This window comes from Argentina anserina, chromosome 7 (assembly GCF_933775445.1).
Source record: "Argentina anserina chromosome 7, drPotAnse1.1, whole genome shotgun sequence".
In the NCBI taxonomy this organism is placed as follows: Eukaryota; Viridiplantae; Streptophyta; class Magnoliopsida; order Rosales; family Rosaceae; genus Argentina; species Argentina anserina.
The window spans coordinates 15,592,860-15,605,405 of record NC_065878.1 but is presented as its reverse complement, the minus strand read 5'-3'; positions in this window follow the sequence as shown (position 1 = coordinate 15,605,405).

Below are 12,546 nucleotides of genomic sequence, written 5' to 3'. Positions count from 1 at the left end.
TGAGGCATGAGAGGTGAGAGCGTCCATAAAGCTATTCAATGGCAAGAACAACTTCACTCTTTGGCAGGAAGATGAGGAACGTTCTGATTCAGCATAAGGTTGATGTAGCTCTTAAAGAATCAAAGCCTATAGCAATGTCTGATGCATATTGGGCGGGAAAATGTAAGATAGCAAAGAGCTGCATTGAGTTGCATCTTGCTGATAATGTTGTGCTTTAGATTGGAGAGGAGCTAACAGCAAAGCAAGCATGGGACAAACTGCAAAGTGTTTATATGGGTACAACCATCAGCAACAAGCTACTCTTGAAGGAACAACTCTTTGGCCTCAAGATGGAGGAATGGGATGATCTTACTAATCATATATCCAAGTTTCAAAACTGCATAATTAACTTGGAGAAGGTTAGGGCAAAGATGGGAGATGAGGACTCGACTATGATGCTACTACAGTCTTTGTCATCATCATTCAAACACTTCAAGACCACCATGATATTCAACAAAGAGACCATCACACTTACATGAGTATGTGAGAACCTAGAACAATATGTCAGAATGCAGATGGAAGAAGATAATTCCCAAGCACGAGGACTAAGTGTTAGAGGGAATGAGAGAGGAAGGTCTAAGAGTAAAGGTGGTGGATTTGAAGAAAATGGCAAGTCTAAATCCAAGGGAAAAGTAAAGAAAAGAAGAATGATGGTTGCTTTGTATGTGGTTCACCCGACCACTGGAAAAGAAATTACAAACAATGAAAGGAAAACAAGGCGCAGATGCTTGGAGGAAGCTCCCAGTCAGCCAATGTCGTTATTGGGAATGATAACGATGATGGAGAACTCCTTGCAATCTCAGCCAGCTCTGGCACGCCTAGACATTGGACCTTGGACACAGCCTGCACATTTCACATATGTGCACATAGAGATTGGTTTGACACATATGAAGAGAGTGACACCAGATCAGTTTTGATAGGGAATGATTCACCAAGTAAAATCATGGGAATCGGCACAGTAAAGATCTCAATGTATGATGGCATTGTCAGGACATTGGGAAAGGTCAGACATTCCACATTTGAGTAGAAATCTGATTTCTCTAAGTCTATTTGATAGGGGGAATTGTGGCATAAAGGTAACAACGAAGTGCTCAAAGTTGGGAAGGGTCAGATGGTCTACATGAAAAGTGTGTTGCAGCCTGATAATATGCATAAACTCACAGGTTCTACAATAGTAGGTGGAGCATCAGTTTGTACGGAAGAAGACAAAACTGAGCTCTAGCACAGACGGCTAGGGCATATGAGTCAAAGGGGGCTGCAAGAATTACACGAACAAGATAAGCTAGAAGGCATAACGAGTTGCAGCCTTGACTTTTGCAAGTATTGCACATTTGGTAAACAGACCAAAGTATCATTCAACGTAAGCAGCAGTGAGAACAAATCCAAATGAGTATTAGACTATATTCACACAGATGTTTGGGGGTCTGAATCAACAAAATCGTTGGGTAGGCCAGATATTTTGTCTCTTTCATAGATGATTTTTCAATGAAGGTTTGGGTTTACTTTACGAAGACAAAAGATGAGGTCTTTCGGAAGTTCAAGAATTAGAAGGCTAAAGTCGAGAACCAAACGGGCAGGAAAATCAAAGTGTTGAGAAGCGACAATAGAGGTGAATATATAAGTAATCAGTTCTTACAATTCTGCAAGGCTGAAGGCATTACAAGACACTTTATTGTTAAGAAAACTACCTAGCAAAACGGTGTTGCAGAGAAGATGAACAGAACTATCTTAGAGAGAGAAAGAAGCATGAGGCTTCATGCAGGGTTACCTGAAGAGTTTTGGACATAATCACTTAATCATGCTTGTTACTTGATTAATCGATTACCTTCAAAGGCTATTAACTTCAAGTGTGCAGAGGAGGTATGGTCGGGAAAACTAGTTGATTATTCCAACTTGAGAGTGTTTGGATGTAGCGCCTTTGCACATATTCCCAGAGATGAAAGAACCAAGCTGGAACCAAAGTCACTTGAATGTGTGTTTATTGGTTTTCAGAGATGAGTAAAAGGTTATACGTTGTGGGATATAATCAATGAGAAAATCGTGCCCAGCATGGATGTTGTTTTTGATGAGAAGAATATGTCGTTAAATGTAGAAACTAATAGCAAGGAGGAGAATATGACTGTTACTGAAAAAGATGAAGAAGCAATCGAGATATCATTAGCTAAACGATCAGTTGAAGATTCTCAAGCTCAGGTGGAGCAAGTTGGGAATGATCAAGTAGCCATTGAAGAACCATGGCAGCAACAACAGTCTCCAATTAGGGCTCAAGTGGCGCAGTCCCCACGTAGGGGTCAAAATCCTCCCATCCCACAAGAACATGAGCTAGTGAGGAGAGTCATATCACTTGACAAACCAAAGAGGAATTTAAAGAAGGTACAATGGTACGGATTCGAAACAGAAGAAGATGTGAGTCATGCTCTAACCATAAGTCAAGGTGATCCAACTACTTATCAATAAGCTATAGAAAGCGAAAAAATGGAAGGTTGGATTGGTGCTATGGCAGAAGAGATGGAATCTCTGCATAAGAATTATGTGTGGGAAATGGTTCCTAGACCCAAAGAAAGAAAACTTATTGGCTACAAGTGGGTATTTAGGAAGAAAGAAGGAATACATTAAGATAAGGTTTCCAATTCGAAGTCTAAGCCTACTTCCAGAGCCCCCATGAAAGATGTTTCGAATTTGGGATGTATTAGTAGTTTGAAATCTGATAAACATTATCAAAGATTGAAGAAGAATATTGGGTCCAAGCATCAAAATCATGTTTCTAAAAACCTCTCTTTTGAAAATGTGAGTCATGATGTCTTCAGTAATTGTATTTCTGCTATCTTTGGTCACAACCCTCCTGATGAAACTAGCAATGAGATTCCATCTAATTCTAGTATGTCTTCTGTTTTGGTTAATGATGTTGAATCTTTTGTTAACAAAGTTTGTTCTGACAATGGTATGTTGGCTAATGATGACAACGACTGTGACATTAACAACTTGACCTTTTCTCAAGGAGAGATCATGGTTGATGATTAATTTGGGGTCCTCCCTTCTCTATTTGCCTGGTTGTAATGTTTAAATTCCTCTTTTGGAATGCCAGAGGTGCCAACAGTGCGAGTTTTAAATCTGCTATTGAAGATCTTGTTGAATTTCACAATGTTGACATTTTGGCTATTTGTGAACCTAGAGTTCAATTTAAAAAAATGATTCTCTTAAAAGTCTTGGTTTCAACAAGTTTAGAATTGAAGAAGTTGATGACTTTTTTGTGACATTTGAATTTGTTGGAATAGTCACAGGAGTCATATTGACTTTCTTGACAATAATTTTCAATCTATCTTTGTGAAAGTTTTTGTTCTTGGTAAATCTCCTTTGATGCTCTCTGCCATCTATGCCAGTCCCACAAATACTGTTAGAGCTACTCCTTGGAATTATCTTAAAGATTTGGCTGCTAGGTTTAAGCTACCTGCCATTTATATTGGTGATTATAATGAACTTGTTTCGGAAGTTGACAAAAATTATAGCCCTTTACATGGTAGATTTGGGGGGTTGTGTGCTTAGATTAATAACAATTCCTTGATTGACATGGAGTTTTCAGGGTCTTGTTACACTTGGTCTAACAATAGAGTGAATGAGAGACTAGATAGGGGCTTTTGTGATATTGATTGGAGATATCTCTTTCCTGAGGCCTTCATTATTCATCTTCCTAAAACTAGATCAGACTATTGTCCAATCATGTTGCAACTTGTTTCTAATAATTTTACTCCTAGAAGAGCTACTCCTTTTCGGTTTCAGGCCATGTGGTTTTCTCATGAGGATTATTTGAATTTTGTCTCTTCTACCTGGAACTCTTATGTTGGTGATTTTTGTTCAAGAATTAAAATTTGTCTACTGCCCCTTCTTCTTGGAACAAGGAGGTCTTTGGTCACCTCTTTCAAAGAAAAAAGGAAATTCTAGCAAGGATTGGTGAAATTCAGAAGGCTAGAGATAGACATGATAATCCTCTTCTTGTTAACCTTGAAACTGAGCTGATTCAGGAATATGAAAGTATTAGAGATCAAGAAAATCTTTTGAGATAGGAACACTAGATTCTTTCACCTAACCACTTTTGTGAGAAGGAGGAGAAACAAAATTGAAGGCCTCTTTTAATAGTAATGGTGTTTGGAGTTTGGACTACTGATATTACTACTATGAAGTCAATTGCTGTGACTTTCTTTCAAAATCTCTTTTCTGTTGCTGATTATGTGGACATATGATTTGTAATTCCATGGTTGTTTCCTCACATTGATCAACTAAGCCTTGATATTCTTGTTGTTCATGTTTCTCTTGAAGAAGTTAAGAGCTCTCTTTTCTTCATTGGGGGTTTGAAAGCTCCGGGTCATGACGGTTTTCCTGCCATATTCTATCAAAACTTTTGGTCTATGTGTTCTAATGATATATTTAAAATTGTTTCTGATGCTTTTAGCAGCTGCTCTATCACTGCATGTCTCAATCATACTATTATTGCTTTAATTCCTAAAGTGGAAGGTCCTCAACACATGGTCAATTTTCGGCCTATTAATCTTTGTACAACCATCTACAAAGTCATCTCCAAGATTATTGTTGCACGAATCAGGCCTCTCGCGCAACAGTTAATTAGTGCCAACCAAGTCAATTATGTTCCTAGGAGACACATTTATGATAATGTGATGATAGCTCAAGAATTGCTCTTCAAGTCAAAAAAATCTGAGGGTAAGATTGGTTTCTTTGCCTGGAAAGTTGATTTATTTAAAGCCTATGATAAACTCAGTTGGAATTTTATTGAGATGGTTTTGCATGAAGCAAAATTTCCTAGAGCTCTAGTCAAGTTGATTATGCATTGTGTTACTTCAACTAGCTTTCAAATTTCTTTCAATGGTGACTTAACTTCTTCTTTCCAAGCTCAGAGAGGTATTTGGCAGGGTGATCTCCTTATCCTTTTTGTCTTGTGTATCGAGAAATTATCTCATTTGATCCAGTTTAATGTTGAATTGGGCCTTTGAAAGCAGTCAAGGCTTCACAATCTAGACCTAAAGTTTCTCACTTTTTTTTTGTTGATTACCTAATGTTATTTGTTAAAGCTTCTTTTCATCAAGCCAATGTTCTGAAAACATGCCTTGATCAGTTCTGCTCTTTATCTGGTCAAGCTATTAGCTATGAAAAATCTCTTATTTTTTGCTCTCCTAATACTTGCAAGTCTCCTGCATCTAGAATCAATCATATCTGTAGTTCTCCTCTTACCAGTGATCTTGGTAAGTACCTTGGAATGCCCCTCATTCACAATAGAGTTAATAAGCATACTTATGCTAGAATTTTTGATAGAATTCAAAGTAAACTTGCAAGCTGGAAGAGTAAAACCTTAAGCATGGCTAGTAGGCTCACCTTGGTTAACTCTGTTACTTCTTACATTCCCATATATGCTATGTAGACTGCTAAATTGCTTATAAGCCTTTGTGATAAACTTGATAAGCTAAACAGAGACTTCATTTGGGGTGATACGACTGGCAGAAAGAGAGTGCATCTTGTAAATTGGGACACTATGTGTTAACCTAAGCTGTTAGGTGGTAAGGTGTCAAGAAAACTTCTGTTATGAATGATGCCATGCTTGCTAAGGTTAGTTGGAGGATCTTTCAAGGTGATGGTCATCTATGGGCTTCGATTTATTCTCATAAATATCTGCAACACTCCAAATATCTGGATAATAACTGTAATAATCCGAATTTTTTGGTTCAAATTGTATGAATTCTGGAAATTATTAAACTTGGAAAATTTAATAAATCACATTTTTCGCTTCACGACGATGTCAAAACGAAAATGGAACCGTCTTTGGAAATTTAAATTGGAAAAACGTTACGTTTTGTGACTTGCGATTTGACTTCAATTTTTGTCGCTCGTTTCCGAAAACGTCCTTCACGGAAGTTGTAGAGCACGTCAATATGAATCGTGGATACGTCACGCATTCTAATCAAACGTCATATGTGAAATTTATTAGCGACGGAAATTAGTTTCCGATTTTGGAAAAAGTATAAAATGAGTTTTTAGAGACTTAGGGTTTCCTAAACCAGAAACCCATCGCTCTCTCTCTCTCTCTCTCCTTACCCCACAACCCTCCCTCTCTCTCTTGAACCGACCCCTTCTCTCTCAAATTGCCTTCGACGATCTCACAACCCAGGCCTCTGTGGCTCTCACCGCCAGTCCCTGAGGCTCCGCACGGTCTCCAGCTGCCACCCTCGGACGCATCACGCCGCCGCTCGCCACATCGAAGATCAATCGATGACTGGAAGCTCTTGCATTTCGCCGCCGTCTAAGCTCCGTCTCCGGTGACGCAAGCACTCGGCGATAGTCCCTCTCTACCACCTCTCACCCCCGGTGCCTTCTGCGAACGATTTGGGACTCGAATCAAGCCGCATCCCATCCTCCCCGAAAATCGACCAGGTCGGCATCTCGAGCTCATCTGGCGACTTCCCGGCAGTTCTAAGGCTCCACATAGGTATATAATTGCTTTAAATCGAATGATATGCGTGATTGTGTGAAGATTTGTGGAGAATTTATGGAGAATTGGAGGAAGAGAAGGGAGAGTACGTACCGCCGCCCTAGGCGGCGCATGAAGGAGAATGAAAGGGGCTAGGAACGACATTAGGCTGTGGAAGGGGGGAGGAGAAGAAAAGAGAGAGTTTTGGGTGGCGGTGGGCAAGCCACGCGCGCCGGTTTGGGAGGCGCGTGAGCTCCACGCACTGCGACTGTGGTTGGCGCGTGAGCAGTGATTACGAACAGTAAATTTTGTAAAAAATAATTTATGTAAGGTAATTATAAAAAATAATTTATGTACGGTAAATATAAAAAGTAATTTATGTACAATAATTGTAAAAAGTAATTTCTATACAGTAATTATAAAAGTAATTTTCTAAAATAGTATATTGGTGATTAGTATTTACTGGAACAGTAATACGTAAACAATACATACATGAACAGTAATACATAAACAGTACGTACATAAACATTATTTACGTGAACAGTAATTATGTAAAAACCGTAAATTGCTTAACAGTAATCAGTAGTACTGATTCGGCATTCGAGGTTTTACATAACGTTCATAACCACTTTTTATACAACTAGTTGATCGACAAAGTAAGTGAAGGATTTACTTTCGGTATTGTGGAAATTACGCTCAGGAAAATAAGGTGAGTAAATCTCATTATGACAAGTCTACCCTTTGCGGTGATTCATAATTACGCTTTATTTTAGAAGACCGAACTATGATATATGATATAGTGGGTTGTGTATGTGTATAAATGGTAAAAACGATACATATATATATATATATGGGTTGCTATATTATATATTGTCATATTCATATTTCTAAATGAGTTTATTTATAGCACTAATATTTATTTTATTTGAGCATGAGTCGCTTGGTTTTGTACAATAACAAGTGAGGATTGTATTGTACGTGGTTTTAACTTGAGTCATGTTAAAACGTTTTTCTGTCTTTAGACCTGTCTTCAGACGTGTTGGCATATCAGAACTTAGCCTTGGTCGAGTGACAGTTACGATTCAGTTAGAGCTCTAGTCTGTTTGCTGGTGTACTACATGAGGGGTAACATATGGGTTACCTGCTTATGAGTACCCATATTTTTGGATATTGGGTGACATATGGGTTGCCCAATATCCGACGGCGTACTGCATGAGGGGTAACAGATGAGTACATGGGTCTCATGAATATCTGTATTATAAATGTATTCGGGTAAACAGATGGGTTGCCCAATTTCTCATGAGCACTTATATTTTTAGATATTATAGGACATCCAGATGGGCCGTCCTGTGACTCATGAGTGTATTTATAATTAAATGTTTTCAGTATTTTTCTCTTGTATTACTATGCGTGTTATACTGTTGTTTTACTCATACGAGCTGCAAAGCTTATCGAGTTTGTGTTTACAATCCCGGTACACCTATTTGATGGTGTAGGGGATAGTTATGCAGGATTAGTAAATTTGGAGGGCTATTCTGAAGATTTCGAAGTTTCTTTATTTCTATTTTGTGGTGAGGATTGAGAGGATTTTACACTTCCATTTGATATAATGCTTTAATTATAAATTGGTTTTGTAATAATCAAATCGACTGAGATGCACTATGAACTCAGTTACGATAGGTTGTGACTATAAGATGATTTCGATTTATTGAGATTGTTTTAGAGTTTTTCATGGTTTCGATTTTTGAGTTTAACACTTGAAATTTCGGGGTCGTGACAATAACTATAAGGCTCCCCCCTCTGATTGTTCAAATACTTGGAAAAGTATTACTCATGGTGTTACTGTGCTTAAAAAGGTTTAAAATGGCGCATTGGAAAGGGTAAATCTGTTCTATTTTGTTTGATATATGGCTTTGTCATAGTGTCCTCACCAACTTTGCTTTGTCTGATGTTGTGATTGATATTAATGCAACTATTTGTGATTTTTGGGATGAGCATGGTTGGAATTTCAGTCTGCTCGCTTATATGGTCCCTGAAAATGTGATCAAGCAAATTATTAACCACCCTACTGGTTTTTATGATTCTGGTGATGATACTTTTATTTGGGGAGGTACATCTAATGGCTACTTTTCTGTTAAATCAACTTTCAATCTTAGTTTTTTTTATTTTGATAATGATTTGAACCCTATGTGGTAGATAATTTGGAAGCTCATTGTTCCTCCTAAGTTAAATACTTTCATGTGGACTATGGTGCACAAAAATCTTTTGACAAATGTTCAAAGGGCTAGAAGGCAATTCACTACCATCAAAACGTGTCACATCTGTAATGTTGTTGTTGAAACTCTTCTTTAGAGACTGCCCCATAAGTGCTGCTTTATGGAGGAGCTTTCTTGGTCCTGGTACCATTCTAAACTCTTTCTCTCTTGATTGGGACCCATAGATTAATACGCAGCTCCACTGCCATTCTCTTTTAAAAAATAATGTGAAATGTAGTTCAATGTTTGTATTCATTTGTTGGTTTATTTGGAAGTGAAGAAATAAACAGGTTTTTGATAGTGACTTTCATATCCATTTTGATCCTTATGCTGTGATTTGGAATTTTGTGGAGGAATGTCTAGAGCCAACTTGAAAAAGAACGTTGATTCAGTTTATAGATACAAGTTCTTTGCTTGGACAATGCCTTGTGATAATTTTTTCAAGCTCAATATTGATGGGACAGAGTGTCTTCTTTTGGTAAAATTAGTGCTGGAGGTGTGATCAAAGATCATAATGGCCATTGGATATCTGGTTTTCAAATCAACATAGGCATTGGTGACATTCTTGATGCTGAAACATGGGGTCTCTATTATGGTCTGAAGGTTGTTGCTCAAATGAATATCACCCGCCTAGAAATTGAATTGAACTCGGCTATCATAATTCAGCTTATACAAAAGAATAATTTTGAGCTTCATCCTCTTGGTTCTCTCTTAAATAGCTGCTTGAAGTTCACGAATGGTTGGACTTCTGTCTCTGTGTCTCATATCTTTAGAGAAGCCAACATGATAGATGACTCCCTCGCAAAAGAAAACATCAATCATGACATGGGTTTAGTGATCTTTGATTCTCCTCCTCTCATGTCTCTCAATGCTTTTTGGATGATCTAGCTGGTGTGTCTAGAGTTAGAAGGGTTTTCTAATTTTTTTAGTTAGTTTCTTTTGCTTCTTTGAGTCTCGTTTGTAATAAAAAAAAGATATTTTATTTTGATATATGGGTTATACAATGTTGGGCCAGCAGTGGATTAGGGCATGGCCTGAACCTGAATAATTGGACTCAACCAAAAATCTTCAATTCATCACTCAAAATGTTTCATCACTTTCATGACTGTGTTTCACTTCATTGAAACAATTGATCACATACATTGATACATATGTACAAGTTTACTACAAGTTATTTTTTTAATTAAAGTTTACTACAAGTTTATGTATACCTGTACTAAGTTTATGCTTAAAAATTTTAAATGCATAGAATAGAATAAAACGGAACGAATATACCTTAAATTATTAGTTAAAACATTGATGATGCTCAAAAGAACTTTCATTATGTTGTATAAATTTCCCTACCAGGCGTACAGTTAATTCTTCCTACAGATGATCCAGACTTCCTCGATCACTAGTGTTGACTGTGGTTCTTGCCTTCATGGAATGTCATAGTATTGGGAGTGACCATGTACATACTGTATCTTCATACTTGTTGGACCGTCATAGTATTTGAGAGAGACCTTATATGTGCTTCAAGCCTTCAAGTGTCACATTCTGTTATTATATCAAGGATTCTCACCGTTCCGTAGCTTTCTCCATTATATCAAACCCCACTCTTCCTGGGAAGAAAAGAACGGGGAAGAGGAGATAAGGTCTCAACGAAATTCTTGATTCGGAGCAAACTGAAGTGGGAGAAGAAGAAGTAGCTGATGAAGAGCATGCATGTTCCATCTGCTGGAAACCACATGTTGTTCTAAAATGCAAACACCACTTGTGTTTGCCTTGTTGCACTGAAGGTATCATTCTTCCGTTTCTGTTTTGATTTCCGATTCCGGAAGATAATTAGCTTTTACCTTTTCTTCTCGCCGTACTTGTTTTTTCCATTGACCGCATGATCAGAAGAAGAAAGGTGATTTTCTGTGCCACAAGCTCCAACGTTTACTTGTCAAATCTATTTGCCCTGAAGTGGATTCGTTTGTTGAAGAAAGAGTTCAGGTTTGAATATTCCTGTGGTTAGTTGTTAATACATGTTAGCTTTCAGAATTCTCAGATTATGATGTCCAATTCTGGAACTATGTTTGTGCTTATTTTAATGGATAGCCCAGAAAGAGAAAGAAACTAGAGGAGAAAAGTGTTGAAAGAGTTATAGACCCCTCTGCCTTTTGGATTGCATGTGTGACCAAATGGCCTCTTCTTCACGATTGGCCTACAGATTTACAATTCTCGTCTCTTGATCTTACCTTTGCCCCCTAGCGACACACTCCAATATCAAGTTTGGTGTTTTGGGACTTGGAATTTGGGATATTTTGTTTTGTTTCTTATCCCCAGATTGAAACTTATATTCAGATTGGCAAAAAGATATCGTCTCATCTAATTCAGGTAAGATTATTACGGGTTTCTCTTATTTGATCTGGTTGTTTTGTTTCTCTACAACTTCTGCATTGGTTGATATACTTTTTACTTTTATGGGTTATATTTCATATATATCAGTGGTATTGAATAAATTTTGGGCAGGAAAAAGCTGGACTTTCAAAAAGGCAATCAGTTCTGTCGTAAGGCAGTTCTCTCTCTCTCTCTCTCTCTCTCTCTCTCTCTCTCTCTCTCTCTCTCTCTCCCCACCCCACCATATATTTGGTTTAAACAAATTATTAGAACAAATATGGTACCTGAATGGCTGAATCACAAACTTAAGACACGCTTTTACTCCTTTTAGGACATTTGGGGGTGGTCACAATTGTGTAGGACATGAATGAGTAGTGGTATACAGAATGGCAAGTCCATATGTAGATGTTCAGCAGTTACGAATTAAAAGTATAAATATCAAAAGGAATGAATTAAAACTGAAACTTGACGTACGTGCAAGTAAAATTTATGTGCACTGCTAGAAGTAACATGCCTCAATTTGGCTACTGATGTTCTTTCATAAACTTTCAGTTTTGGGATCGCTAGATTTTACGTATTCTCGGTTTTACTTTTTCTGACCAGTTTACTAAATGTCGGTATTTGGGTTTACAGTTTTCTTAATTGCTAGTGAAGTGAAATATAGAATCTTGATTATATATGGTATAAAGAGTCGTTTTATGTTTTTTACTCTGGTGTAGATTCTCGAATATTTACTACTGGTGCTTCTTACATCTTGGACAATATATGTTGAAGAAACTATTCACTTTTGTCATGTCATCTATTGTGTGTGATTATCACCCGAAAGTATTCACTTCTGGTCTTCCAGGCAGTTCCAGCATTGTGCCACTAATGCATTTGTGTATAAGACATCCATTTTGATTGCAGGGAGAGGAGCATATATGGATTAAAAGCTCAATCACCCAGGCTATGAAGGAAGTCAGTGAAGATCATCGATCAGTTCTCCTCTTGTTAATAGAGTTTTAGAGTTGACGATAGGTGAGCAATTTTACAGTTTTTGTTCAAGTCTTCAACTTTCAGCTGTCAGTGGAACTTTTTTATATGCTTGATCTTTTTCCTTTGGTGTATCTGTTTTTCATTTTGTTTTTACCAATATTTGGTGTCTGATGGCCAATACACAGCATTTAAAATGGTTTTAATAGCCATATTTTGAAGTATTGAACTAATGAACATAGATATATTAAGAAACTAGAGAAATATATGGAAGAGTTCAATTTCAACTGTCTTGCTCACTGTAGTCAAAAACATATATTACAGCGTTTATTTGCTAGTGGTCTAATTCTTAGGATACAATAAGATGAAAAAGAGAATCGCTTGGTTCACTGGTAAGAGAATGATTCTATATCATGTTCAATAGGGAGCTATTGTTTGGCTTTA